This window comes from Bos javanicus, chromosome 5 (assembly GCF_032452875.1).
Source record: "Bos javanicus breed banteng chromosome 5, ARS-OSU_banteng_1.0, whole genome shotgun sequence".
Classification (NCBI taxonomy): Eukaryota; Metazoa; Chordata; class Mammalia; order Artiodactyla; family Bovidae; genus Bos; species Bos javanicus.
Window position 1 is genome coordinate 24,707,692 of NC_083872.1, and position 26,284 is coordinate 24,733,975.

The 26,284-nt window shown below is 40.3% G+C and overlaps 1 protein-coding gene and 1 long non-coding RNA gene across 5 annotated transcripts in view; one reads left to right on the top strand and one right to left on the bottom strand.

The window, feature by feature from the left end:
- CEP83 (centrosomal protein 83) overlaps positions 1-13,314 on the bottom strand; it is a 168,223-nt gene extending 154,909 nt beyond the window's left edge. For all 4 annotated transcript variants that reach the window (XR_009736336.1, XR_009736337.1, XR_009736335.1 and 1 more), the window contains exon 1: positions 12,872-13,314. The gene's annotated coding sequence lies outside the window, so the exon portion shown is untranslated. The remainder of the gene's footprint in view (positions 1-12,871) is intronic.
- An 11-nt stretch (positions 13,315-13,325) lies between these two features.
- LOC133247238 (uncharacterized) lies at positions 13,326-21,038 on the top strand. The gene is made up of 4 exons (XR_009736338.1): positions 13,326-13,808; positions 19,306-19,516; positions 19,715-19,843; positions 20,421-21,038. It is a non-coding gene; the product is annotated as an uncharacterized LOC133247238 (long non-coding RNA).
- Positions 21,039-26,284: the final 5,246 nt, after the last annotated feature.

Consider the following 26,284-nt stretch of genomic DNA (forward strand, 5'->3'; position numbering starts at 1 on the left):
ATCATCTCAAATATCAAAATATTGATATACTGATACAAATCATAAAAGAAACAAATGATATATTATACTTTATTAAGAACTCTGCACTTCAAAGACACCTGTAAGAAAAAAGCCACAAACTGACAGAAGTCTCTGTAAATCTCTGATAAAAGACCTTTATCCAGAATATAGAAACTTTTACACCTCAGTAAGAAGTAAAAAAAAAAAAAAAAAAAAGGCTAAAAAACTGAGCAGAAGATTCAACAGATGTTCCACCAAAGGTTTATAAACGGGTAATAAGCATATTTAAAGGGTTTTCCCAATGGCTCAGCAGGTAAAGAAACTGCCTGCAAAGCAGGAGACAAAGGAAACGCAGGTTCGATCCCTAAGTCAGGAAGATCCCCTGGAGAAGGAAATGGCAACCCACTCCAGTATTCTTTCCTGAAATATCCCATGGACAGAGGAGACTGGCAGGCTACAGTCCAAAGGGACACAAAGAGTCAGACACGACTGAGTGACTAGCACACACGCACATGAAAAGCTCAGCATCATTTGTATTTAGGGAAATGTAAATTAAAATCAGGAGTCCCTACTGACTGGCAGCTACAGTTACTCAGTGGAACCGCTATAATAAACAAGACAGATGATACCAAGTGTTGATGAGAATGTGGAGAAACTGGAACCCTTGTACAATTTTGATGGGAATGTAACTGGTGGCTTTCGAAAACAAAATTTAGCAGTTTCCGAAAAGATTAAAAATAAATTCTGGGGACTTCCCTGGTGGTTCAGTGGTTAAGAATCTGTCTACCAATGCAGGGGACACGGGTTTGATTCCTGCTCCTGGAAGATTCCAAGGAGCATGCCCAGGGGCAGCTAAGCCATTGCTCCCTAACAAGAGAAGCCACCACAATGAGAAGCCAGCATACCACAATTACAGAGTAGCCCCATTCACTGCAACTAGAGAATGCCTTCACATAGCAATGAAACCCAGAGCAGCCAAAAATAATAAATTTTACACACACACACACCAAAAAAAAACCACATTGTGAACCGTTGTTAGAACACTTCTGTAGAGTTTTCTTCCCATCAACCAATTCACCAACTTCAGAGTTTTAAAATTTAATTCAATCCTGACAGTAACTACCCAGAAGTAGTGCAGACCCCACAGTTTAAGGGCTCAGTCAGGTGGTGCTCCCACTTTGGACACCAGTCTTGAGTTCCAGGTTGCCACCTATACTTCTGACCAACCACCTCAAAGTCAGGGGTTCCATGACTCTCTCCTTAGGTTTGATAATTTGCTAAAATGGCTCACAAAACTCAAGAAAACAATTACTACTGCTGCTTTATTATAAAGGATACAACTCAGGAGCAGCCTATGCAAAGGTTGCATGGTACAAAGTCTCGGGAAAAGGGCACAGAGCTTCTCCCCTCAGAGAAAGCCACTCTTTCAGCACCTGTGTTTATCAATTGAGACACTCTCAGAATTGCATTGCTCAAGAGTTTTTATAGAAGTCTAGTGTCTCTTCCTTCTTCCCAGAAGTTAGTGGGTAAGGCTGAAAATTTCAACGGTCTCATCACATGGTCTTTCTGGTGACATGTCCCTTCTGAGGATCTAAGGACCCCTTCTAAACCACCACATTAGCATAAACTTAGTTGTGATCAAAAGGGGCTCATTAAAAATAACAAAAGAAATGGGTCTCCGGTTCAACATGGTGTAATAGAAGGACATGTGCGCGTCTCCTCCTGCAAGAGCACCAAAATCACAACTAGCTGTTGAACAACCATCGATAGACAATGCTGGAACCCACCAAAAAAGATACCCCATGTCCAAAGACAAAAAAGAAGCCAAAGAGAGATGGGAGGAGAGGCACAATCACCATAAAATCAAATCCCATACCCGCCAGATAGGTGATCCACAAAACTGGAGAACAATAATTCTAAAGAAGTTCTCCCATTGTTGTGAAGGTTCTGAACTCCATGTCAGGCTTCCCAGACTAGGGGATTTTATAAAAGGACTGGGAATCCCCAGGGAATATGACCTTGAAAGCCAGTGGGATTTGATTATAGGAGTTCCACAGAACTGAGGGAAACAGAGACTCCAGGCTTGGAGGGTGCACACCAAGACCCAGAGGAATGACCCCACAGGAGACTGAACCAAACCTACCTGCTGGTGTTGGGGGGGTCTCCTGTGGAGGTGAGGGTTGGCAGGGGCTCACCACAGGGACACAGCACTGGTAGCAGCAGTCTGGAAGGTCCCCCTGGGCATAAACTCTTTTAGAGGTCGCCATTAACCCTACCATAGAGCCCATAGATCCCAGGGCTGGGTCACCTCAAGCCCAACAACTACCAAGGAGGGACCACAACCCCACCCATCAGCAGATAATTTGGATTATAGATTACTGAGCAAGGCCCTGTCCACCAGAGCAAGACCCAGTTTTTCGACCACCAGTCCCTCCCATCCGGAGAAGGCAATGGCACCCCACTCCAGTACTCTTGCCTGGAAAATCCTATGGATGGAGAAGCCTGGTAGGCTGCAGTCCATGGGGTCGCTGAGGGTTGGACACGACTGAGGGACTTCACTTTCACTTTTCACCTTCATGCATTGGAGAAGGAAATGGCAACCCACTCCAGTGTTCTTGCCTGGAGAATCCCAGGGAGGCGGAGCCTGCTGTGCTGCTGTCTATGGGGTCGCACGGAGTCGGACACAACTGAAGTGACTTAGCAGCAGCAGCAGCAGCAGTCCCTCCCATCAGGAAGCTTACACAAGCCTCTTAGCCGCCTCCATCAGAGGGCAGACAGAAGAAGGAAGAAGGACCACAATCCCACAGTGGCTAAAACAAAACCACACTACAGAAAGTTAATCAGGATAAAAAGCAGAAAGTTATGTCCCAGATGAATGGACAGAAAAACAACTAACTCAAGTGGAGACAGGCAACCTTCCAGAAAAAAATTCAGAATAATGATAGTGAGGATGAGCCAGTATCTTGAGAAAACAATGGAGAAGATGCTAGAAATGTTTACCAAAGACCTGCAAGAACCAAAGAACAAACAAACAGAGATGAATAATACTCTAGAAGGAATCAATAGCAGAAGAACAGATAAATGACCTGGAGGACAAAATGGTGGAAATCACTTCTGCAGAACATAGAAAAAAGAAAGAAAAGCAATTAAGACAGTCTAAGAGACCTCTGGGACAACATTAAATGCACCATAGGGGTTCCAGAAGGAGAAGAGAGACAAAAAGAACCTGAGAAAATATTTGAAGAGAGAATAGCTGAAAATTTCCCTAACATGGGAAAGGAAATAGTCAACTAAGTCCAGGAAGCAGAGAGTCCCAGGCAGGATAAATGCAAGGAAGAACACACCAAGACAGATAATAATCAAACTGACAAAAATTAAAGACAAAGATAAAATATTACAAGCAACAATGGAAAAATGACAAATAACATAAATGGGACCACCCATCAGGCTATCAGCCGATTTCTCAACAGAAACTCTACAAGCCAGAAGGGAAAAGCATGATACATTTAAAGTGATGAAAGGAAAGAACCTACAACCACAAACACTTTACCCATTGATGAAGAAATCAAAAGTTTCCCAGACAAGCAGAAGCTTAGAGAATTCAGCACCACCAAACCAGCTTTACAACAAATGCTAAAGGAATATTTCTAAATAGAAAACAAAAGACAAGGAGAAGACCTACAGAAAGTAAACACAAAACAATTAAGCAAACAGTAATAGGATCATATACATTGATAATCACCTTAAATGTAAACGGATTAAATGCACCAACCAAAAGACACAGACTGGCTGGGCAGATGAAAACCTGTGCACGTATGCACTTCTACTTACCACATCACTCTGCTTGACACCCCAAATTGTATGTAATTATTTTATACTGTTAGGTTAATCATGTTCCCATCATGGCTTACAATTTTAATTATCTTTTATTTTTTGTCTGGCTCTTGAGTATGAAAACTGATAAACATCTTTCACTATTATGACTATATTAACTATTACTCACGCAATACCACTGTATCATGATTGGTCAACAGAAAAGTAATACAGAACTCTGTATCACCAAAACTACCATTTAATAGAAAAACCTGTAATCATTTTCTAAAATGCAGATGCATATGAGAATTATTTTGGAATTTTTTGAAAAATACAAATGCTGAGGAATTGCTTTTTCACCAAAGCTCCAGATAGATACGTGTCTAAGGAGCAGCCATGTTTAAAAACAACTAGACTATATGATGATCTTTTACTTTTATCTAGTTTGTTTCACTTTTTCTATTTCATATTCAGTGCTTCCATTTCATTTAGTTTTTTTTTGCAATTTCTCCATCTTTTTTTTTTATGTTCTTTCTCACGCCTTTATCAAGTATAATAGAAAAGCTTTTGTATACATAAATATAATCTGTATAACATATTTTAGAAAACATGAATTTTTGCCTAACTAAAAAATTTATGACATTATTATTCCATTTGTTTGATTCAGTATGAATAGAATGCTAGATTTCTAACTAAAAAAAAAAAAAAATTGATATGCAACAAACAACAAACTGTGTGGATCACAACAAACTGTGGAGAATCCTTAAAGAGGTGGAATTACTAGACCACCTTACCTGCCTCCTGAGAAACCTGTATGTGCGTCAAGAAGCAGCTGATTGTACTGGACATGAACAATGGGCTGGTTCAAAACTGGGAAAGGTGTACAACAAGGCTGTATACTGTCACCATGCTTATTTAGCTTATACTCAGAATACATCATGCAAAATGTCGGGCTGGATGAAGTTCAAACTGCAATCAAGACTACGAGGAGAAATACCAAGAACCTCAGATGTACAGGTGACACCACACTTACGGCAGAAAATGAAGAAGAACTGAAGAGTCTCTTGATGAAGGTAAAAGAAGAGAGTGAAAAAGCTAGCTTGCAACTCCACATTCAAAAAACTTAGATCATGGTCCCATCACTTTGTGGCAAACAGATGGCAGAAAAGTGGAAACAGTGACAGAGTTTATTTTCTTGGGCTCCAAAATCAACATGGATAGTGAATGCAGCCAAGAAATTAAAAGATGCTTGCTCCCTGGAAGAAAAGCTATGACAAACCTAGACAGTGTATTAAAAAACAGAGACATCACTTTGCTGACAAAGGTCCATATAGTCAAAGCTATGGTTTTTCCAGTAATCATGTATGGATGTGAGAGTTGGACCATAGGCTGAACACCAAAGAACTAATGCTTTCAAACTGTGGTGTTAGAGAAGACTCTTGAGAGTTCCTTGGACTGCAAGGAGATCAAACCAATCCATCCTAAAGGAAATCAACCCTGAATATTCAATGGAAGGACTGATGCTGAAGCTCCAATACTTCGGCTACCTAATGCAAAGAGCCAATTCCCTGGAAAAGATCCTGATGCTGGCAAAGACTGAGGGAAAGAGGAGAAGGGAGTGACAGACGACGAGATGGTTGGACGGCATAACTGACTCAATGGACATGAGTTTGAGAAATGCAGGGAGAAAGTGAAGGACAAGAAAGCCTGGCATGCTGCAGTTCACAGAACTGGAAAGAGTTGGACATGACTTAGCGACTGAACAACAAAGCAACAAAGGTTTACTGTATAGCACAGGGGACTACAGTCAATACCTTATAGTAACCTATAATGGAAAATAATTTCAAAAATTATATATGTGTGTAAATGAATCACCTTGCTGTTCACCTGCAACACTGTAAGTCAACTATACTTCAATAATATATGTATATATTAAGAAAAGAGTAACAAAAGGATATCACTCAGGAAATTCCAAAGGTTTTAGGAGCTCTGTGTCAGCAATTAGGGACAAACACCAAATATACCCTATAAGCTTACCATATGTCTCAGCAATTCCACTCCAAGGACTCTATCCAAGAGAAATGAAAACATGTGTTCACCCAAACGTTCACGCAAACCTTCATGGAAGCGTTATTCACAATAGTTGAAAAATGAAAACAATCCAAAACATCCATCAACTGATGAATGAATGTGAACATTTATATGAAAACAATAAAAAAAGAACAAAATACTGATATATGCTACACAGATGAACTTCAAAAATATTAAGTGAAAGAGGTCTGATACAAAAGACATTTATGTATGTATTTTTTATTCCATTTATATGAAATGAGGAGAAAAGACCAATGTATAGAGAAAGCAGGTAATTGGTTTGTGGAAGTAGGTTAGGCATTGGATTGACTGCAAACAAGCCTGAGAAAAATGGGTAGGGGGAGTTTAATGAAAATGTGATGACGGCTGTACAACTCTACAAATGTACTAAAAAACATTGAATTGTATGCTTACAATTGGGTAGAGAAGTTATGTCTTTTGAACTTTAGAAAATGTGATGATTGGACTTATATAATCAAGCCTAAGTTCAATTAGCCAAGCAAAAAACAAAGAATCCAGGTTCTTAATGATGTCTCTGAGCCACTGATTTGACAATCCTAGAATCACCTATCTGCGGACTTCTTATATGTGAGTTAATGAAATCTCCTAAAGTTAATAATAAAAGGATAAGAAAGTTCGAAGGGATACCAAGAACATGTTCATTTCATTATAGAAAATTTGGAATTACCATCTGTAAAGAAAGGTTATCAAGGAAAAGGCAGGACTTCTGGTGGATCTTGAGGGATAAAAGATTATGATGAGGGTGGAGGAGTGGGGAGAACAGGCAGAAAAGTGTTTAGAAGAATCTGTAACAGTGGAATGGATAAAAGTTAACATTTAACAAGTGCCCACTGTAACTCAGTCAAGCATTACAACATATATCTTTTAACCCATGTGACTCTTGCAGATACAAAAAAATAATAATAATCGTTTTACACATGAAGACACTGAGGACCCTAAAATAACTTCTTTTTAGACCTTTTGAGGACCCTAAAATAACTTTTCCAAAAAGCCAAGCAGGTAGTGTAAGTGGTAGAGCCAAGATTTTAATTTTCAATCTCAGGATTCAGGCCCCAAAACATGCACTTCTTCATCTCTGATATGATGCTAACCAAAGACTTATCCCCATTTGCAACTTCAGAGCTTTATAGAGATGATCTTGCATTCATGAGTTTACATTTACATAGTTACACTATGTTTCTTGACTAGCAACTTCCATTTAAACAATAAAATAAATGTGATATACATTCCCTCCTTGGATTTCAAAACTCTACCCTCCTCTGGTTTTGCTCCCTATTCTTTTATTCCACCTTCTCACTACATGCTGATGTTCACCAGCCCCTGTCTACACCCAGGATCTTACCTACTACCATGGCTGACAACTTCTGACCCTATCTCTCCAATTCAGAGAAACTCCTGTTTTCTATGTCTGATTAATTCCCTCCAGGCCACGCTGAATATTTCTTTGTCCACTCTCAGATTACTCTTACATAATTCAAATGAGGCATTCCTCAATCACAGTGTTATCATGACTGCAGTTTTTGGTCAGTTGTCCTCCCTATGTGCCCCCAGTGAGAGAAGTCGCTCAGCTGTGTCCGACTCTTTGCGACCCCATGGACTGTACAGGCTCCTTCGTCCATGGAATTTTCCAAGCAAAGATACTGGAGTGGGTTGCCATTTGAACACAGCCTTATTTATTTACTGTATTTATATTACAAATAATTATCCATTTCTCCCACCAAAGCTGCTTGAGACTATGTCTTATTCACAATCTGGTACTCTGGTATCTAGCACAGTGAAAGACACATAATGGGCACTCAAATATTGACTAAACCAATGAACAGAAGAAATGAGATTTGCTTTAAATTGGAAAGATGTAATTTCTTCAAGAATTCTTTGGGAATTTATTTTTTCAAGTGAGAAAATAGGCCAAGAAAGGTTAAGTGACTTAGTCAAGCTATGGTCGCCTGAGTCATAATTCTCTTCCCACAAAATCAGGGTGCCTAACAATTCATGCTTATTGATCTACCCTCTCAATGAACCTCTAGAAGTAATATTAAAATGTTATCTAAAGAAGAACCATTTCAACTTCATCCATTCCAGCTCTGGCTGGCTCTATCAGTTGTAGAGAACTCTGATATTAATTATTATTTACCAGTTTTTTTCTGTCTAGAATAATCTTTAATTGAACCAGTCTTTTCACATGTTCTTCACATGCAATTCAATATATATTTATCTTGCATCTCTATGTGGAAAACACGAAAGTTATGATTTGTCAGCACTAAAAAAAAAAAAAAGTAATTATATCATATGTAATTTCAGTTTGTCTCCCTTAATGTGATTCAGTTGAGAAAAACAGACTGAATGTGAACACTAGAGATAGGCACTGCAACTTCATTGGGAAAATCCCTGTAGCCCAAAGCTAACGTTGCCAGTGGTTGCTATGCTCGACTGCAATCGTGTTACTGGGCAACAACTCAGAAGCTAAGACAGCCAGCTCACTAAGAAGCAACTGAATCAAACCAAGATTTATAAAAGGACTCTGAGACTCAACTTTTTAATACCTTTAACTAAAATGACTCTTTGTCATAAGCATCAGATACAAAATTTACAGCAAAACTATTACAATACCTAGAATTTATTTGAAGAGAGTGATAAATACTTTCCAAAAGAGAATAGCTAGGTTAGGTTCCTCCTAACTCCACGAATTTTAACCCAAAAGTGATGTGAAGTTACAATATTCAGAAAACAATAACTGAACACTTCAAGCCACACTGGTGGCTTTAATTTCTTTCTGGATTATAGCTCAGTTAAACTTTATTTAAAAAAAAAAAAAAAAAATAGTGCTAGATTACAGAGACTGTAATCTTTCCAGCACCCAGAGAGGCAGTCCTGATAGAAAAATCTAAAACTTAAGAGAACTGTTAATTTATGAGGGCCAAATGAAAATAATAACATAATTTCATAAAGTAAGTCTCTACTAGGTAAAAAGTAAAATGGAAAGGGGCAAAATGAGGAAACAGAAAGAGAGGAATGGAAGAGGGCAGGGAAGAGGAAAGGAAGGAAAGGAAGTAGGGGAATTATTTTTTTTAAACCCAGATTCTACTAAAGAAGAACTAGGAAACTGACCAAACTCCAAAGACCACTAGGGAAATGGTGCCAGCATTCCTGAGGGAGTCCTTACAGCTAATACTGTCATGGGAAATTCTCAACTATTCATACTTTCTAGGAACAGAAACTTTACCTCCAATTCCAGTTGAATCCACTCTTTTTAATCCCCTTTCTTAGGGCTGATCGTTGCCCTTTCTCCCTCAGTTACTCTCAAAAGATTTTCGTTTACTTGCACTACACTACAGGAGTACAAATACACATTCCTCATCTCTAATAAACATTTATTCAGCAACTCCTATTTGGAAAAGACTAAGGATACAGTTTACTGAGAGCTGATGTTCTGTCCCTAAAGAGTTTATCATCTATAGTCAGGAAGGTAAGAGATACATAGAAATGTTATAACAATACAATATAAAGTTTCAAGTGAGCAGGACTGATAAATATATTCTGCAGGACTTCAGAGGTGGAGTGCAGTACGTGTTACACAAAATCTGCCCTTTTGGTATAGTGACGGAGTTAAAGGCACCTGAGAAACAGCAGATGAAAGAGGAGCACTCAGACCGTCCTTTTTCTTCCAGAAGGCAGGAGATAAAACTCCCATGTGAAAGGTGCCCTCCCTGTACCAGGAGGAAGGAAGACATTCTTATCACCGGGGACAGTGAACAAATCAAAGCCAAGAAATTTGTACCAACTTGTTAAACTAACCGTTATCTTCCTGGTCATTTTTCGAATTTGTCCCCCCTAGCCCAAAACTCTTTGTCAATTTTTCACAAATTAGTTTCTTTGTCTAAAAGATATACACCATCTCTAACTTAGGACCTTTTTGACTTCACAATAGTGCAAAAGCAATTCACTGGTTCAGACGGTAAAAAGTCTGCCTGCAATGCAGACCTGAGTTCAATCCTTGGGTCGGGAAGATCCCCTGGAGAAATAAATGGCCACCCACTCCAGGACTGTTGCCTGGAGAATTCCATGGACAGAGGAGCCTGGCAGGCTACAATCCATGGGGTCACAGTTGGACACACCTGAGCCACTAACACTTTCACCTTTCACTTTCAATTCACATTCAGCAGAAACCGCACTTCAAATTTTTAACTTTGATTTTTTGCCAGCCTGTGATATGCAGTACAGCCGTTTCTCTCATGATTCTGGGCAGCTGGCAGCACTGAGCTGCAGCTCCCAGCAATCAAGAAGGTAAAGAACTGATACACTTCCAACCATTCTGGACCCATACAACCATCCTATCTTTCACTTTCAGTACAGTTCAGTAAGTTACATGACATAATCAATACTTTATTATAAAACAGGCTGCATGTTAGATGATTTTGCCCAATCATCTAACATGATGTAAGTGCTCTGAGCATGTTTAAGGTAGGGTAGACTAAGGTATGATGTAATTGGGTAGGTTAGGTATATTAAACGCATCAGCTTATGATAGGGGAGATAACACCACTGTAAGTCGAGGAAGATTTGTAAAAGCTTCCTGTTCTGCTCACTTTTTCCAGTCTTCATTCTCCGTGTACATGAAAAAAACATTTTTTTTTAAACTTGCATGCTGTTCTACTGTTAATCTATATCAATTTAATTATTAGGGCCAGCCAGAGACCCTGGGTAGAGAATTTTTCCTCCCTACAGAGTCGAACTTTATAGAGTGTATACTATTTAGATTTTAGGAAAGGAAAGAAATCAGGTCAGGTAGGGAGAAAGAATGAAGACTGGTAAGGAAAGGAGAAAGCACATAGTAGGTTTAGACGATGGTCTGGTCAGAGGATAGCTTTTCTATAAACAACATAAGCTTGAAAAGGCAGAGTGTGATGAAATTCTGAAGAGTTCAGATAAGGAACGTGAACTTCAGTCAACAGAAAAGAGTACTTCTGAACATTTTTACACAGGTTAGACAACTTAAGAAAATTACTTGCTGAGCCTAATACATTACATATGACAAAGTTAAAATAAAACTCATTTACTTTAGGCAGAGACAGCACCTAGAAAACACCATATATACAAAGAACTTGGACCATTCACTTATCTGTTAAGATTTCATTCTTCTAGGCTTCTTAAATTATAACTTCCAATGACAAAATGCTAACTTCTGATTACTAAGGATTTTATAACACCAACATGTATGAGTCATTCTGGATTTTTCTCCTTTGCTTGTCTTGCCCAACTCTTAACAATTTCATTACTTCAACATCAGTATACAGGAAAGGAAAGAGGGAAAGGACTAAAACAAAGTCTACAGATTTTTGAAATAGTCAGGGCATGATGGAAATTACAAAACTTTAAGTTCCAACTCCCATCACTAATAGTCCGACTTCAAAGAAGTCAGTCATTCTCACAGTGTCTCAGGTGTTCCCACCTTTTTCCCATACTTGACGGGTTACTGCATTCAATACCACCCCAAAAGTGGTCTAAAAACTACCTACCAGCATAATTCATTTTATTGCGCTTCATGGTATTGCACCTCACAAACAGTGCAATATTTTTACATATTGTAGGTTTGTGGCAACTCCGCACTGTGAGACAATGGTCAACACTTTTTAGCAATTATTTTTTTAATTAAGATATGTATATTTTTAGACATAATGCACACTGCACCCTTAACAGACTACAGTATAGTGTAAACACAACTTTTATATGCACTGAAAAATAAAAACAAAAAATTTATGTGACTCGCTTTACTGCAGTGGTCTGGAACCAAATCCACAGTATCTCCCAGGTACACCTTACTTGCCAAACAAATTATATCATTAAGGGTTCAACGAGTGGAGAACAGTGAGATTATTGGCTAAACCAAGGTCTAAAAACCACCTGTGGGCAGTAAGTGTTTCAATCTCCCAGTGCTGTTACCCTAAATTGGTATTACTCTACTACTTTATAAAATTTCTAAATATAACCACACTTCACCTGGTTAGAAAATACTCAAAGGGGAACATCTGACTTCCTATGCCCGAAAAAAACCAAAAGGTGTAACTCAAATTCATTTTTAACTCTCTGGAGAGTTCTACACAACTCTGAAATCTAAAGCAATCTAATAATTCTAAACAAAGTGAGTTTGAAATCGCAGCTCAATACAAAAGGTGAATATGAACTGCAACCACCTACAGACTGAACCCCTGAATTTAGAAAATTCTGAATCCAGATAATTGTAGGATACACACATTTAATTATATTCTAGTTGAGTATTAGACTTGTTTACAAGAGATGTTGCTTGGTAACAGAAGCAATGCTTTAACAACCTACTCAGTTTTAGATCTACTCAAGTATTTTATGCTCATAGTCTGAACACAGTATGAACTATATACTATATATGAGAAACTATGAACAAGTTTCTTGTTATCCTAGACATCTTCAACATTTTACTGAGACAGTTTCATCATTACAACTTTTGTGACCAAAGGCTTTTAAATTTTTAAAATACTTGGGGCATTTTAAAAGCCAAGTGCCCGTTTATTTTGGTCAAAATTTGGACATTAAGGGCATATCAAAATGTCCATTAAAGCCCAGCACTCACATATTCTAACGTTATCTCTAACGACAGCCAACATCACTGCTAGAATTGTCTTCAGGGTCAACGAAAACGGCAGCATAATTTTTTTTCGCAAGCGAAACTAGATGTATCCCACGTTTAGTCAGGTTTCAAACGGGCTACACAAGCACCACGCCGGAGCGCATCAAAAAGCCCCATAAAGAGTTTGACGTGCAGTCAATCGGCTACAGAGCATTCTCCCAGCTTACTTTTCTAACACCCTCTCCAACTGCTCCACGAGAAAAATAACAAAAGAAGAACTCAAAGGCAAGTTGTGAAGAAAAAAGCCATGAGTATTCCAAGCCACGGACAAGAAGCGTTACCTACCAGACTCACACACGGTCCTTGCAACACAGCAAACAGTGACCGTGTTCTGGCCGCACTCGCCAGGCGGACACTCTCACGGCTCTCTTCCCGCCGGGGCATTGGGGCTACGGGAGGCGGTCCCGCACGCGGGTTGCCGGCCCAGCCCGTCACGTCTGACGAGGTCTCGGCTGCCGCTCGTGGCACAGGCTGAAGAGCAGGAGCCGGACAGCCGAGCGTGCCCCTCGGGCTCCCAACCCTAGGGAAATGTGGGGTACCCCGGGAGAGCTCCAAAGGCAGAGAGGGCGGCGATGGAAAAAAGCCCCGCTCCTCCTCGGCGGACCGGCGTTCTCAGGGGTGCGAGGCCGGCGCCGAAGTCGGGCCAGGAAGGCACCCCGGGCCCGCCGCCCCGCAAACCCCACGGAGCGCACTCGGTACCGGGACCCAAGGGCGCGCGAAGCAGGAAGTCCCGCCCCCACGCCGACGTCACCCTCGCCGCGGACGCCGGCCGCGGCCGGAGGCCGTTAGAGGGAGGAGACGAGCGGCACGAGGCGGGAGTTGCGGCCGAGAACCGCGGGAACGCCAGGCTCGGGCGGCACCCCGAGAGGCCTCTGGGGGTCGCCAAGATCCCCAGAGGCGAAAGGAAAGCACAGTCCGGGCCGGCACTTGCTTCAGGGAGCCAGAGTGAAGCGCGCAGTAGAGCGGGAAGCCGCGCTCCCTCGCCTCCTCCCCACGCAGCTGCTCCGGGGCTTTCCTCCAGCTTCCCGATTGTGCGCTCGGCCCCGCTCTTCGTACCCTTTTTTCCTGTCTGAGGACTCCGGTGGTGGTCCTGGCGCCACCGCCGCCTGCCTTCGTGCCCAACCGTGCTGATTAGAGTCTCGAAGTCGCTGCCTTACGTCGGCCGTGGGGCCTCCGCCCACGAGTGCGGAGCCGGCGCGGCCTGCCCGGAGGAAACGGCCAGGTCAGAACCGGGGCCGAGGCGCCGGTCCCCCTCGCCGCCCGCTCCAGATCTCAAAACGTGTCACCAGCTCAAGTTCAGGGGTAACGTTGTGAACGGTTTGTCTCTAGGTGGTAAACTAGAGTTGGAAGACAAATTCTAGGTTTTGAGAATGTCAGTTATAGGCCAAGGGCTGAAATAAGGTAGGACTTCAGCCTTTCAGAACAGGAGGTAGGAGGAATGGGCAGCCTGCCTTCCCCTTCCAATGCCGCCGAGCTTGGGTTTTAATTGTCACGACCCTGTGTAGCACAGCTTATCCCCTCCCCTCCCCAAGGTTAACATTTTCGAGCTCTAGTTATGATTAGAAAGGCAACTGAAATTAGGACCTTTTTTGTGAAAATGAGGAAAGAGGAGTCATTAGATGGAACTGAGAGATGGGTAATGGATGTTAATGGATCACATAGATGTGGGAGATAGGGAACCAAATACAGAATCCATAAATGAACTGCTGTGTACACATCAGTAATAGTAGTTCACATCCTCTGAGCAATTACATGTCAACTACTGGAGTCCCTTTTCAGATTATCTTATTTCACTCTCTGTAAGATAGATGCAATTATTATTATCTTGATTTTACAACATTACCCAGAGCCTTTACTGGTGACTGATGAAGTCAGTCAGTCTGACTCCAGAAGTCTCAGTGGAATCAATAAACTGTATGTTACAAATCATTGGTCAGTGGGAAAAAGATTATCTGAGGAACGACTAAACATTGGGGAAAGGCTATTCAACTATTATATTTGTTAAATACCAGATGAATCAAGAATTTAAATGTAAAGAATGAAACCATAAAAATACTACAAGAAAACTGAGGAAACTAAAATAATCCTGAGAAAGCCCTTTTCTAAGTATGAAGCAAGAACTAGAAACCATAAAAGAAAAAAATGATAAAAATTAACCATATAAAGATTGTAATCTACACACAAATAATAACCAATGGAAAATCAATGTGTATCATGTGAAAAAAGAAGGAAAAAGATTCCTAATACACAAAAATGTCATAGAATATCAATTTTAAAACAACACAATAACATTGGCAAAGGATATCAATAGGACTTTCTTAAATCAAGAAAAACAAACATCTAACAAATGAAAAGATGTTCAAGTTGCAAACATCCTTTTTGTCAGTGTACACAGTGCAGTGGGGATGTAATTACTGTCATGCATTACTGGTGTGAAATTGAAATTGGCACACCAATATTTATCAAAATTTAACATAAGCATTAGCCGTTGCCCCAGCAATCCCATTTTCTAGTCATGCACGCTAAAGAAAATAAAACATTTACAAGGATGTTCCTCACTCCCTTTTTATAATATGTGCTTCTAGAAACAGTGTAGGGAGAAGGCAATGGCACCCCACTCCAGTACTCTTGCCTGGAAAATCCCATGGATGGAGGAGCCTGGTAGGCTGCAGTCCATGAGGCCGGACACGACTGAGCGACTTCACTTTCACTTTCCACTTTCATGCATTGGAGAAGGAAATGGCAACCCACTCCAGTGTTCTTGCCTGGAGAATCCCATGGATGGAGAAGCCTGGTAGGCTGCAGTCCATGGGGTCGCACAGAGTCGGACACAACTGAAGCGACTTAGCAGCAGCAGCAGCAGAAACAGTGTAAGTACCATCACCAGGACAGTAGTTAAATATATGATGGTACCTACATACAGTGAAAAACCCCTGAGCTGCTAAAAATGATGATGTAAATCTATATGAAAATCTGTCCATAGCACATAAGTTTCTTTTTACCTCTAAAAAGCAGAGTACAGTTTAGCATCACTAGGGAAATGCAAATTAAAACCATGATTTTTTTCCATTTTTTCCATGAGATTCCATTACGTGCACTAAACTCAAAGTCTAATAATAACACAAATATTAGAATTTGAACCAGCTAGGATTCATACATTGCTGGTATGAGTGCATAATAGTAAAAACACTTCAAAAAACTTCTTGGCAGTTTGTTTATAGTTAAATATTCATGTAACCTATTCATGACCCAGCAGTATCAGTTTTAGATAGTTATCAAAGAAAAATGAAAATACATGTTCACAAAAAAAAAAGTTTAAAGCAACCTAATTCATAGTAACTAAAAACTAGAAACAACCCAAATGTACATCAACAGGAGCATAGATAAGCAAATCATATATTTATACAATTGAATGTATGTGCTTGCATGCAAAGTTGCTTCAGTCATGTCTTTGACCCTGAGACCCTATGGACTGTAGCCCACCAGGCTCCTCTGCCCATGGGACTCTCCAGGCAAGAATACTGGAGTGGGTTGCCATTTTCTGAACCGATGTCTCATGTCTCCTGCATTGGCAGGCAGATTCTTTACCACTAGCATCACCTGGGAAGCCCCATACAATAGACTACAACACACCCATAAAAACGAATTGCCAGTATGCCTAACAACATGGATAAATCTCGCAGATATCTTAAAGAAGAAGCCAGGCACAGTAGAGTGCATGCGGTATGGTTCTATTTATGTGAAATCCAAGAAAGACAATGCTAATCTGGCATCAGAAGTTGGCTGCAGAGGACAATGGCAAGGCAGATACAAGAGAACTTTCAGGAGTAACACAAAGGATCTATATTTTGCTGCAGTTACACAAGTATACATACAGTTATCAAACCAAAATGAAATGTCTGAGAACAAAGTTGAAGGACTAAAGCTACAGTAATCGAGATGCTGTGGTATTAGTAAAATAATAGACAAATAGATCAATAGGCAACAGAATAGGCAGCCCAGAAACAGACACCCATAAACTTAATCAATGTTTGACAAATAAGCAAAAGCAACACAATGGAGCACATAGTCACTTAAACAAATGCTGCTAGAACAACTGGACATCCACATGCAAAAATATGATTCTGGACACAAACCTTATACCCTTAACAAAAATTAACTTGAATCACAGACCTAAATGTAAAACACAAAACTATAAAACTCCTAAAAGATGACATAGGAGAAAACCTAGATAACTTTGGGTATAGTGATGTCTTTTTAAGTTTTTATTTTCATATTTATTTTTAAGTATAATTAACCTACAACACTTGTGTTAGTTCTAGATGCACAACATAGTGATTCCGTATTTTATACATTACAAAATGATCACCATAATAAATCTAGTTACCATCTGTCACTGTACAATATTCTGGAGTATATTCCCCATACTATGCATTTCATCCCCATGATTCATTTATTTTGTAACTGGTGATGCCTTTTCAGATAAAACACCAGACATCATCCATGAAAGAGATAATTGATAAGTTGGACTTCATTAAAATGAAAAACTATGCTCTGCAAAAGACAATGTCAAGAAAATTAGAAAACAAGCCACAGACTGGAGAAAACATTCACAAAAGATGCACCTGATAAAGGACTATTATCCAAAATATACAAAGAACATTTAAAATTTGATAATAAGAAAATAATCTGATTTTAAAATCAGCCAAAAACCTTAACAGACACTTCAACAAAGAAGATAAACAGATGGCAAATAAGTATATGAAAAGATGTTCCACATCATAAATCATCATGAAATGCAAACTAGAACAATGAAATACTTCTACAGACCTATTAGAATGGCCAAAATTCAGAATTCTGTTAACACCGAATGTTGGCAAGGATGTGGAACAACAGAAACTCATTCATTGCTGATGGGAATGCAAAATGGTAGACTGGAGGACAGTTTGGCGGTTTCTTAGAAAACAAACTCTTACCATATGATCCAGCAATTGCACTTCCTGGTATTTATCCAAAAGAATGGGAAACTTATGTTCACATTAAAACCTGCACACATATGTTTTAGCAGCTTTATTCATAATTGCTAACATTTGGAAGCAATCAAGATATCCTTCAACAGGTGAACTGATAAACTGGTACATCCAGATAATGGAATGCTGCACGCATGTACGTGATCATTTGTGTCCAAATCTTTCCCAACATCATAGACTGTAGCTCACCAGGCGCCTCTGTCCATGGGATTTTCCAGGCAAGACTATTGGAGTGGGTTGCCATTCCTTCTCCAGGGGATCTTCAATATTCAAGGATCAAACCTATGTCTCCTGCTTGGCAGTGGATTCTTTGCAACTGAGCCACCTGGGAAGTCCATGTTAATTATATCACAATAAAATACACATAAATATTTTAAAGTGCTAATAAAGATGATTCTGTTAGCTGAAATACCAATGTCTGCTAGCAAGGTTGCTTTCTTCCTTATATCAAGATATCCAAAAAATATAACTAATAATCATAAAGTTGTTTGGTGCACCTATATTCAGAATAAAGAAAAGGATACGGTCCAGAGGGGTAAATCCAAACTACAAAAAAGCTTGATAAGCTATCAAATGACAACCAATGTCTTTGTTTACTATGGCAGATAAAGAAAGAATGGCTATAATAATGAAAGCTTTGATAATCATGGAGCTAACAAAGTTCACATTACATGTACATAAGTGGAATAACAGGGTCCTTAGGAACCTAATAGAAAATAGTTTTATAAGTTTAAATTTTAAATGAGAGAAGTGAGGACATGTGGAATATTTGATTAAGAATGAGTGATTTAGGATATGGGAATTCTTTTGATGAAAAGCAGGCATTCCAGTATTGCTTTTCACATTTAATGCTTTGTTGCCAAAGCCAGAAATAACGTAGAGGAATAAGCTTGTATTTCAGAATGTCAATGAAAAGAAGTTGTATGTCATATGGCTCAGTGGCAGACAGAACTATTTTTGTATTCTTAAAATCTCACATACCTTATTTTCTCATCTCTTCTTTCCTATTTCTCTTTCATCATGCTACTTTTCCTTCTTGTTTTCTTTCATCTTATTCATTTTTTTCTCTTTTTCCTCCTTTACATCAGGTTAACCTTAGTTTCATGATTGACCTATTGAAGCCATTTTAGGCATTTTTACACTAATACTCCCATCCCCTATGAGATCTTAAACCACAGATATCCTGTATATCTGTTTATGTACTGGAGGGCCACAAACCACTGTAATATGGAAGGTTTTTTGCCCATTGAGAATGCATTCTCCAGATAATAAGTTCTTTGAGGGGAAGGACCATGGGGCTTTCCAGGTGGTGCTAGTGGTAAAGAACCCGCCTGCCGATGCAGGAGATGTAAGAGATCCGGTTTCAATCCCTGGGTGGGGAAGGTTCCCTGGAGAAAAGCATGGCAACCCACTCAAGTATTCTTTCCTGGAGAATCCCATGGACAGAGGAGCTTGACGAACTATGGTACACAGGGTTGAAAAGAGTCAGACATGACTGAAGCAACTTTGCAAACAAACAAAAACAAAAAAAATCATGTTCTGTTTACTATTGTATGTTCTGTGCTTAATATATAATACTTGGGGCATAGTAGGCAATAAACAATTAGATGAATATTTATTGAATTAAAAGTGAAAATGATCTCTGCTACAGACTTGTCAACTACACTAAAATTCGTGGATCTTTTTCAGATGGTGCTACCTACTACTGACTATTCCACAGTCCCTCCACATTTCAAGAATGTCTTCCTGAGACGATATCCTTATGACTTGATGGAAACTTGGAAAGCATTATAATCACAAAAGCAATACTTTTGCAGCCAATTCCAAGAGCAGATTACTTACACAGGAGCTAATTTCATCTATCATAACTGATCTTTCTCTTTAGCTTCAGTTTCAGAAGGTGATCATTTCCTAAACTTATTTCTAAATTCTGTGGCTGTACAGCCTCTTTGGTCTTTAAAACCCCACTATTCAAGTTTATCAGTTTCAATTGAGAAATTCAAAAATTAAAAGAAGGTGAAGGCACTGTAGGAGAGGGAGAAAAGGAACAGAGGAAATCATTAAACTTTTCTGTTTCATAATTGTTTTACCTGAACAGTTCTTCGAGCTCAACTTTTGTGATCTTGATGACTATGTTCTCGAGTGGTTCTCAGTAGAAGCATTCTGGCAATCTGTGAAGGTGTCATTAGTTACCTCAAAATGGGGACAGTGCCACCAGCATTTGTGGGTAAGGCCAGGGATGCTAAACATCCTACAATACACGTGACTTTTGTCAGTTCAGGTCCATGGAAAAGTAGACATCAAGAGATTTGTTGGGGAAAATAGCTATTAAGAAAACAAAGAGGAGGCAGGAGGCCAGGAGTGCCCTCAGACTGATGCAGTTCTGCTACCCATGAAACAAGAAAGGGCTGCCATTCAGCTCTGGGAAGTCTTGGCTAGACCAATAAGGAGCCTCCAAACAAAGACTGACCATTTGAAGGGCTCCCCATTTGGGTGGGCGTGGCCTGGCTCTAACACCAGAGCTGTGCTCAGTCTTGATGGGGAGCAGTTCAGGGAGGAGGAGGCTATAACATAAATGCTGTGGTGAATTCCCAAGGTATAGCACTAGAAGACTGCCAGATAACTATAACATTCACAGCAGTTTCTCTCCCTCTGTATCTCACTGTCTCTATAAAGGAAATAAAAATGACACTTTACTTAGAAACCTTTGCCTGTAAACAAGAAAACAAGTTGATATAAATAAGATCATATGAGACATGCCAAGGTGAATATTTTGATGCTTTCCCTTTTTTTTTTTTTGCCAGGTTAACGTGTGGTACAGAATAAGTCTTGGGACACAAGAGACACTTGAGAGCTGAGATCCAGTATGAAAAATAAGATGAATTCACTTCCCAGGCTGCAACAATATTTACATTTCTAAGTTGCCCCAAATTTGTTTCACATTTTGAGCTCAGAAGGCTTGTGGGAACTTTAGGGAAACTCCGCTGGCATCTTTTAAATTTTGCTTACTGTCCCCAAGAGGAATAGCGTCAGAATTTAACAAAGATGGCACTATCTGGCCTACAGTATCAATAATCTTATCACAGATCGACCCCTCTGGTTTCCTGTTAAGACTCTTTGAGGGTTCCAGTTCATTGTCAGCTTCATCGGGTTCACAGTTGTAGCATCACAAATAAAAATAATCTTAGTTGATGGTCTGTGACCTTTTGCCTAACTTATAGGCAAAGAGTCACATTTATTTTGTTGTTTGAAAAGCTTCATATCACCATTAACAAATGTCTTACTAGTGTATTTGGCTAGCATCTGCTTCTGAGGAGGCTGGCTTGGAAGGAATTTTCATAGTTATTTTTAATTTGTACCTTGACTTTTGGAGGTGAACTAATGTTATTTTTAATTGTTACTAAAGGCATTTTGTCAAAAGATTTCTTTCTGTTTCCTTCATTTTCATCATCATCTTTATAAGTATCATTTCCCAACATTTCTGTAGCTTTAGAAGCATTTGCACCTATTTTTATACACTTCATGATTTCTTCACTCCTTCCTTTCTAGTCTCTCCTGAAGGAAAATCTGAGCAGTGCATCCCACAACCACCAGAAACACCCCTTGCATCCCCACTGATCCACTTCCCCACCCATGTTCTGGGAGCAGCTCCTCTACAATTTCTCTAGATCTCTCTTCTGGAGCGAGAGCTTACAAGAAGGAGGTTACTGGGAGAAGGTACACCCCCGTTACTCAGTTGGTCTCAGGAATGTAACTACTGCTCATCTTCCTCTTCCTCCTCCATCATCTGATTCAAAATTTATGACTCTCTACCTGTCACTCTACAGGTCTTAGTGGCTTACATGAGTATGACCCAAATGCTCTCAATGAAAATGTATATTGAGTGGTAATTAGACATTTCTCAGGCTGGGATTGCTGCACATGTCCTTACAGTTCCAATTAAGTATCAATAAACTTCCACATGGTTCACATGCAGTCCACATGTATTTTTCCTGCCTGTTATATGAAAGCAACCCCTCTTCTTCCTGTTGATTTAGGTCAGTTACTCTCTTCTTGCCTGCTGGGGCCTGGACACAAAGAGTTCAAAGTGCCCGAAGAGTAACCATAGCCTTTAGTTAAATGGAACTCTTGTGTTCCCTAGCAAAAATGCACTCCTTCTGGGGACCAAGACTTCTAAACCTGCAAAGCCCAGAGTTGTGGTCACAGGAAGCACAAAGTCACCCAATGACTCATTGAGATGTTTAGTGAGGCCACTTCTGTTCTGTCCTCTGGACCCATGTATTCTTCCTATTTGAAGGAGCAGTGCCATTCAGAGGTCTCTGATTCAATTATATATTGGCCCTCTGTCCTTGCAGAATACTGCCTCTAAGGTGGCACCTCAGCTGTGCCTTCAGTACTCAGTTCTTCAGTACTATGCCTTCAGGCTGGCAGCTTCTGGATAGCGCAGCAGGTGATACAAACAGTAGATAGATGTCTTGGTCATGAGTTCATACTCAAATCACCTTTAATGTGACGTGGTTCCTTTTTAGATGCTATGTAGAGTAGGATCTCATACCAGTGGATCTGGTCTTCTGCAAGCTCCTGGATAGTGATACACCTGAGGCTCTGCAGGCAAAAAAGGCAAACCCATACCCAGAGTAGGCATTTATCCCAGGGAGGATGAACCAGTGGTTACTTTATAAGGGAAAGGGCTCAGTATTGTTGACTTGCCACCAAATCGCTGCTCTATCTCCTCAAATAATAGTGCCATACTGGGGTCTCAGTGTTTGTTTCTGTTGCTGGCAGCTAGACCTTCCAAGGCAGGAGTAGCTCGAATGGCCTTGGTAAGTGGGATTTCATGTTGCTGGGCTGAGTAGCCTCTGTCTCTACAAACATGGCCATTCCATTCATGTGCCCATTGTGCCAGTTCTGGGGTGGGCCATGATAACACTTGGCTGACATCAACTGGTAGAATCATTTTACCTCTTTGGTTGTTTCATTCCTTTTCCCATGGTTAATGCTTTCTGGTCAGAATGAAGATAAGATACAAAAATCTTTACTCTTATGCCCACTCTAAATATGTTTGACAACATGCCTCTACTCCAGACCTCCCTGTCTCCAATCTAGGCATCTGTATAAATTCTCACCATGGGTCACTTCTTCCACACAAAGTGAATAACCATCTACACTGCTTAAAGTTTTGGAAAGCTTTTTCCTCTCCACTATCTTTTAGGGTCACGACTGAATGTGGGTGTAATATGCTGCCATCCATTTTTCACCTCCCACCCATATACCAAGCCAACCCATTATAATCAAGCTTGAGTTTTTTTCTCCTCCCTCAGCTGGTCAAATGTGACCCCCTATGTGGCCACACAGCCTGAGGGTGGGGTGCTGGTACAAGCATAGTGGGTGATGTGGGGGTCTGGGCTACTAGGTCATGTTGTTTACTCTTGCCTTTTGGTCCTATTGGAGTTTAATTCTGAATGCATCATTTCACCGTATTATGATGAACTGCTGCTGGGCCCATCAACTTTATGACTGGGCACGTCTGACAGAACTCAGCTTGTGATGGGCACTTCCGGATCCATGATAACTCGGTGCCCCATAGTCTAGCTTTCTGCCCCTACTAGGGGCTGGTACCATGCCAGGACTGTTTCTTGAGTAAAGTCTTCTGCTGCAGATGGCATTACCTGGCTCTGAAATCCCAGGGGCCCATATTGTGATCTCCCGCTGGGCTTGTTATGTGTTCCACACTGACTGCTGCAGAGCCTACTGCTGTTCCAGATGGCACAGAACTGTCACCCAGGATGTGAGCCACAGCAGTACTCCTGGGTGTGCAATTTGTGCTTCCAGAACCCAAAGAGGCCCATCAGACATCATACTTCATTTCTGTGGGAGTTGCAAGATACAGGAACTTGTTTTTCACTGTGGAGGGGACATCTCCACATGCCAATGCCTACTGGACCTCTAAAAACCTTGTGGAAGTAGCAGATCCCTGAACCTTCTTAAGGTTTATCTCCTACCCTGTAGATGCATGTATCTTACTGAGGCCTCTAGGATACAAGCCACCTATTGCTCATTCTACCCATCAGTATATTATAGGTGTAATATATCAGTGTGATGTTCTGCAGGGTGTCCAGACAGTCCAGATCCCTTCAGACTGTATTAAAATAGAGGCTAGAAGAGGTAACAGTCCTTGGATGAAGCCGGAAATAAGTTATCTCTTCCACATCAATGTAAACTGCTTATCCTTTTTTTAGAATATAAAAAAGGATTGGAATCCTTTTTTGTTTGGATTGGAATATAAAAAAATGCATTCACCAAATCAATAGTCACATAACATGTACCTGCTGCTGCTGCTGCTGCTAAGTCGCATCAGTCGTGTCCGACTCTTAGCGACCCCATGGACTGTAGCCTACCAGGCTCCTCCGTCCATGGGATTCTCCAGGCAACAGTACTGGAGTGGGTTGCCATTGCCTTCTCCAAACATGTACCTAAGGCCTTACTCAGCTTGAATTGAGACTACTACTTGGCTGAGCTTGCTGTGGTAGTCTACATCACTCTGTGGGATCCAGAGCAACACTAAATACCACCATCTCCTCTGGGACACAGTGTAAGTTTTCATTATCTTAGCTGGGCCAAAGAATGATTTTAAAGGCCTCTAGTTGGACTTCTTCACTACGGTAGCTCCTATCCAACAGCCTAACAACGTAGTACTTCAACTGCTAATTATGTCTATTGGAATTACATACTCAGGGACCAGGGAAATGACCAGCAGGTAAGTCTGCAGACCCAGTGAATTCTCTGTAAACCAGACTTAAGCTAGGACTCTATTAGCTGCTTCTGTAATCTCCTGCTCTAACAGGAGGGATGATGACATTTTGGGTCTCCAGTTATCAAAGCAATTAGAGCCTCACTCGAAAGCTCCTTGAAATGACTGGTCACTACCCTTTCCCCATTGTACATGGCTTAAGTCAATACCCTGGGTCCCTTTGGGGAATGACTGAAGAAATCATTACAATATAGTATACACAATGCTGCAGAGTCTTTCTCCTAAGGACCCAGACACTTCTTTATAGTCAGTAGATTCTAGATCTGAAAATTGGCACAAACTCAGGAATTGAGCAACATACTGTACCTTTTTATTGAGATGACAGTGCTTAGCCTCCTACACCTCCATTCTTGCTTTCTTCTGGCCAAAGAGGACAATTTAAGCATCATAATGATTTATGACTGAAGTGAGTTTAAAATGTCAAATATATTAAAATCTGCAAGTATATAATAATATTCAAAAGTAGGAACTTAGAGTATAAATTCATTTGAAGACTAGTTTATAAAGAAAAGGAGTTAAATTGAGCACTTATATTGCCTTTCCTGTCCAAATATTTGAAGAGAGAGTTTTAATTTCAAGTAATAAATGAAAAAATATAAAAATTAGAATATTTCCATTTTGTATCTCTAAATGAAATAATGAGCAGAGGCCATGATCATCAGTGTCTGCTAAGACCATTAGGTGAAAGGCTACTGAGAAACATTGATACAGGGTAGACCATGCTGTCAAAATTTGAACCCATTAGTCAACTTTTACATCAGAAAAAGAAAAACAGCCAGATACTGATGTGCTTTCTGCTGTGATGCAACAAGAAGGACATAGCACCACCTGTGAAATACTCCTGACCAAAAAAAAAAAAATCAAACATGACTATGATCCAAGCCTCTAGATCTAATAGTTGGTGGTTTAGTAGCTAAGTTGTGTCCTACTCTTGTGACCAATGGACTGTAGCCCACCAGGCTCCTTTGTTCATGGGATTTCTCAGGCAAGAATACTGGAGTGGGTTGCCATTTTCTTCTCAAGGGGACCTTCGCAACCCAGGGATTAAACCAGAGATTCCTGCATTGCAGGCAATTCTTTACTGCTGAGTCACAAGGGAAGCCCAGAGCTAACAGCTAGATTACAGTAAATACAGAAGAAAAAGAAATGTGACAAAATAATAACATGGGGGCAGAGTCAGCAAAATCCTGAATGTCGGAAACTCTGTCACAAATGATCCAGTTCCTTTAACAAATAAATGGCAGGAAATGAAAAAGAAGAAAAATCATCATAGATTAAGAGAGATTTGAGAGACTTATCAACCTAAGGCAGTGTTTGAACTGCTTCACACAAATCAAGTATAAAAAGACATATGAGTATCTGAGAAAATGTAAAACTCAATATTTGCTGATATTTAGGAATTATAACTTTTGTTAGCTGACAATGGTATGTGATTATGGGTTTTTTAATAAAATAATTTTAATAATAAATTTACTTAATATATCTGAATGTTATCTGGCTTTGCCTTAAATAATCTGTGAAGGTGGGAAATAGTAATCAGGTGGGGAATGTTACATAGATCAGTGGTTCTCAAATTATAGTGAACCTACAAATCAGCTCAAAAGATTATTAAAACACAAATTCCTGGCCCAACCTCAGATTCTGATTCAGTGGTCTGAGGTAATTGTTGTTCAGTTGCTCAGTCATGTCTGACTCTTTGCAACCGTATGGACTGCAGCATGTCAGACCACCCTGTCCTTTACCATCTCCCAGAGCTTGCTTAGACACATGTCAATTGAGTCAGTGATGCCATCCAACCATCTCGTCCACTGTCGTCCCCTTCTCCTCATGCCTTCAGTCTTTCCAAGCATCAGGCTC